General features: G+C 32.2%; 1 long non-coding RNA gene across 1 annotated transcript; it reads left to right on the top strand.

The window, feature by feature from the left end:
* The first annotated feature begins 910 nt into the window (after nucleotides 1–910).
* Nucleotides 911–4006, top strand: LOC128162560 (uncharacterized). The gene is made up of 2 exons (XR_008240683.1): nucleotides 911–1961; nucleotides 3710–4006. It is a non-coding gene; the product is annotated as an uncharacterized LOC128162560 (long non-coding RNA).
* Nucleotides 4007–4938: the final 932 nt, after the last annotated feature.

Below are 4938 nucleotides of genomic sequence, written 5' to 3'. Positions count from 1 at the left end.
AGCCGCGTAATATTTCTGTTGCATGTATATTTCTTGTTTTCCGTTTAGTCTGTATCTACGATAGCGTGTGAACTACTTATGAATGTTAGAACTGTGGAAATTACTGTCATCAAATTTTTACCGAATAAAATTACGTGTTACTGATTTCGTTATTTCTACATTTATAATGATTTTATCAATCCTGTTGAAATAAAACAGTCAAACACAATAATAAACGACACGAAAAAAAAATCTCAACACTGAAATACATGTGTAAAATGCATCAGTCATTGTTTTAGGACTTTACTTCCCCTAATTGTCGTTAACCGAATCCGAGATCCACACCTCAAAATTCTACTTTCGATTTATTTACGACGAAAATCAAGCTCGGGTCTTTTCACCCCCCTCCAGACAAAAACACGCATCAATATTTCAAATGACTTCGCACTGTTACCAAACCTGTGTAGTCAGACATCTCACACATCGTTCCTCATCTCATACAAAAATTCAGCTCCTGTCCCGGGCGGAAACGCCCCAAATTCAAAGAGAAATTCGGGAATTATTTCGCGTCAGCCATGTTTTGACGTGAACCTTTGCTGAAATACTGTTATGACACCTGCAAAGGCCTCGCCGGAGCTAAAATTTCTTCTTTCTCTCTATTTCTTTCTCTCCATTTTTTTTTTTTTTTTTTTTTTTTTTTTTTTGATTTTCTAACTAAAGTATTCAACATAAAGGGGCTGTTGGACTATAGTACAAGTTGAAAAACACTCTTCCTTTAAGATTTAGACAAAACAGCCTTTTATTATTAGGGTCTTCCGTCTTCAGCGGAAGACCCTTCTATTATTCTATTGTTTCTTTTTCACTTTTCTTATTCTTATTTAGGGTCTTCCGTTTTCAACGGAAGACCCTCTTGTTATTCTATTGTTTTTTTTTATTATTATTATTCTTCTTGTTTTTCCTTCTGACTTCTTTTTTGCTTTATATCTCAAAAACTATTCAACCGATTTGCAAGAAATTTTCGGGGATTATGTTAAATACTTGTCCCTTGAAGATTTTAAACTTTCAGTCATTAAGTCACTTCCGTTTTCTAGTTACGTCATTTTTAAAAATTTCAAAAAGTGATTTTGTCCAGGACTTTTCTCGTAAACGGTTGTTTATAAAGACTTGAAATTCTCTGTGATTGTAAATCTGCGGATTTACTTATGGCAAATTTACAAAAAAAATTATTTTGTCACTTCCGGTCGAAACCGGAAGTGATTCTAATTTTTCGGAATTTTCATTTTTTTGAGCGAATAATAAAATTATATGCATGTTGTAGAGTTTGCAAAGCTAAATGCAAAACTGAAATTCGTTTTCAAATCGGATGATGCATTTAAGAGATATCGGGGTTTAAAAATTGATCTTTCCGGAAATTTTTATTCCGTGTTTTTGGTTTTAAAAATAGTGCAAATTTCACACTGAAAGTAATTTCTACTGAAAACAATTCGTACTGATAATTAAACTATATATAAAACACAAAATTATATGCATATTGTAGAGTTTGCAAAGCTTAATACAAAACTGAAATTCGTTTTCAAGTCGGATGATGCATTGCAGAGATATCGGGGTTTAAATATTGATTTTTCCGGAAGGTTTGATTCCGTGTTCTTGGTTTAAAAAATAGTGTAAAATTCACACTGAAAGTAACTCCTGCTGAAAACAATTCGTGCAGGTCATAAAACCGGACTCTGTTTTTTAATAGTTAATTAAAGTGTTTATCGATACAATTTCGTTATTTCGATCGATAATTACGTTGTTAGTTTTTATTAGTCTTATTAGTTTTAATCGAAATAATTATCGTACGATTCCCCATTTCAACTCGCCATGTTTTGACTGCGAACAAACAGCTGATAGCGGTGTGTCTACATTTTTAAAAGAAGCATGGCCTGCAAGACGTCGATAGTGGAAATTTCAGCTCTACTAACGTATGACAGATTATAAAGGTATGTTTCAATACAGGATATGTCGTATTGACTTTTTCTTTTCAAAGTATTTGCACTTTTCAATCTAATCCGAGATTCCTCTGACTCTTACCTCCGCTTTTGAAGTACGTCACAATATAAAAGCGGGCGTTAGAGTCAGCGGAATCTCGGAATATTATCTGTCCAGTGTATTTTTACGGTAGCTGCAGAACTGTAGCTCTCCGGGAAAAAAATATTGACAGACCGGAGAGCTACAGGGCCACCCATTGAAAAAATTGTACATGTATATTTATTGCGCAGAAAAACGTGCGCTAGTTTTGGACTGATTTACCTTATTTATACGCAAATTCTGTGAAAACATTAGTACCATTAAATTCTTCATGCAATTTACTACTGATATCGACTCTTTATTTGCCTCAGACTTTCTCCGAAACACGCTACCGACCTCGGAAAATCAAGTATGTTGAATTTACATCGAGATCGAGAGTCGCCATTTTTACATGTAAACAAAATGGACCACATGAATTTACGGGACTGGTGATGGTGTTTAAAAGACTATCCGAGGCAAGTGAAGAGATATCAGTTGTAAATTGCATGAAGAATTTAAAATTAAAAGCGGTGGGAGTCCTAAGGTACACAAGAATAGAATGTTGTAATTAGAGTGCATGTTTGCATGATGATAACTTTACCCTAAATATTTAAATATAGCAGATCTTTACCATATCGCCTTCACTTAATTTTTAAATTAAAAAACTCATGCTTGTGTTTAATTAAATAAATATATTTGACAAAGTAAATATTCAATCTAATTAAAATGAGACCTTTTGTCTCGCTCTCTGTTATATATGGTTATTGCTTGTGTAACAGGCATGTAAAACAGAGTGCGAGATGAAAAGTCTCAAATTTCAAATTATATCAAGCTCAGAATTTAGGTCAATGTTCCATGATATCTATTAAACAGTCTTCTCAAGATATAAGTATTTCACAGAATCATTGTAATTTGAGAGATTAGATTATCTTTTATACATATTGATTCATTTTAGGTAAGCTTTACATGCATATCACATCTACATAGCATGTAAATAATTTTTACTGCATGTGCCTCAGATCTCTCTCTCTCTCTCTCTCTCTCTCTCTCTCTCTCTCTCTCTCTTTTAATCTTGGCAAAGACTGAAACTGTCAGAGGGCAACTTAATTTTGTGACAAAAATATCTTGATCTTGTAAAAGAAATCCAAAGTGCATTGAATTTTAAAATGAGCATGTATTATTAATCCCTCATTTTTATGCGCATTATACATAGTATTGTTTTTAAAACATGTAATTCGTAAGAAAAAAAACCCTCGCTAAATTTATTCGCAATAAACCCCAGTAGAATTGACAAAACATGGTATACACGTACCAGAAGCTTATACTTTGACACTGCATGTTTGGATTGGTAATATTCCTTTGTAGTTAATGAATTGAAATATTGCTGTCGCACTTCAAGTAAAACAAACTCTCTCTCTCACTCCTGCTCTCGCTCTCTCCCAATCTGATATGTCTATACCCAAGAAATTATTTTAATGGTATGATATTATGACTTGATATGCACATTTTTGTTTTTGTACTGGCTAAATGGTAATGTCATATACCGGTATTTGGATATGTCATACTTATAACACTGCATGGTCAGTGTATTTTTTCCAAAAATATTATGTATATGTTAATGTAAACACAGCTATTACAAGTACATGTATGTTAACACAGCTAATTTTTTTTTTCATTTCAGCTTAAAGCAGACTCTTGTTACCACATGGCTTTTACCTGTTGATTCTTGTGGTTTCAGCTCTTGAGGTTAACCTGTCACCTCTAACCACATGCATATTCCCTGTGTTCTACAGACTATCTACCGGTAATTCAAATTAAATCGGATAATGCATGAACAATAATGGAACTTTAAGAAAGCATCATGTCCTATTGTGGTTTGTTCATGTTTGATAAGAAATTATGAAAAACAAAATTAAGGCTGTTTAAAGAAATATAATTGTTGTGAAAATTTGTTTTTCAATAAAAGTATGCAATTATATTTCCTTCATTTTTTATTTTATAAAGATATTTAGATGTGTTTACATAGTTGAAAAATCACCCAACTCTTTCCAGTTTTCTCCATTAAGATTACATGTAGGATATGTAAATGTACATTTGACTTTTGAATAACACCAGCAATGATTATTACTTTTGAAATGAGCAAGAAACAATCTATTTTCATCCTTTTAAGGTATATATGCATAAAAAGAGTAGAAAAAAACATGTCAAATTTGAACATTTTTAATGGAATTCTCCTCCGCGAGCTACCCGGGTGTGTTTGAATTTAATTTTATTTAAGGCTGATGTTGAACTTGTTGATCTTACTGTTTTATCATGGTTAAAAAGAGACAAGAAACCAGAATAGATTAGATTTTTAATGAATATGATTGTTAGCTTACTTTTTTTCATGGAAAAAAGAAATCACATGCAGGAATACTTGTCTATTTATTTATTAAAATGCTACAAATCATTCAAGAAACATAAAAAGATCAAATTTTAGTATCATTGATGATTGTTTTCAAACATGTGTGAGAAATGACTCATAGAAATTGCCACAAGTTTCAGAAAATTAGGCAAAAGATTTCAAACCATGACTTTTTATGAAAATCAAAAGATAGGGGGTGGGTATACATGTAAGGGCATTTCTAAGTTATGTGAAGCTTTTATCAAGATAATATCATGTAGATGTATGTTGTATTGAATAAGGTTTCTTATTAAAGGTGGTTGAACAACAATTGACCTCTAAAAGGTCAGGTAAAGATGTTTTACTATGGAGTACCCTGTAAACCTGTGTTGAGTAAAAGAAATTGGAAAATGGTGGGTTCACTTAAATGGCCATATGTTTATTAAACCTCAATGGAATTGTCAATATGTGGTATACTTTTTTCTCAGAATTGCATTAGCTTTCTTATTCTAAGACAAAGACATCTG

The sequence above is a fragment of the Crassostrea angulata genome, chromosome 9 (assembly GCF_025612915.1).
Source record: "Crassostrea angulata isolate pt1a10 chromosome 9, ASM2561291v2, whole genome shotgun sequence".
In the NCBI taxonomy this organism is placed as follows: Eukaryota; Metazoa; Mollusca; class Bivalvia; order Ostreida; family Ostreidae; genus Magallana; species Magallana angulata.
The sequence above is the reverse complement of the archived record's forward strand: the minus strand, read 5'-3'. Positions and strand labels throughout refer to the sequence as shown.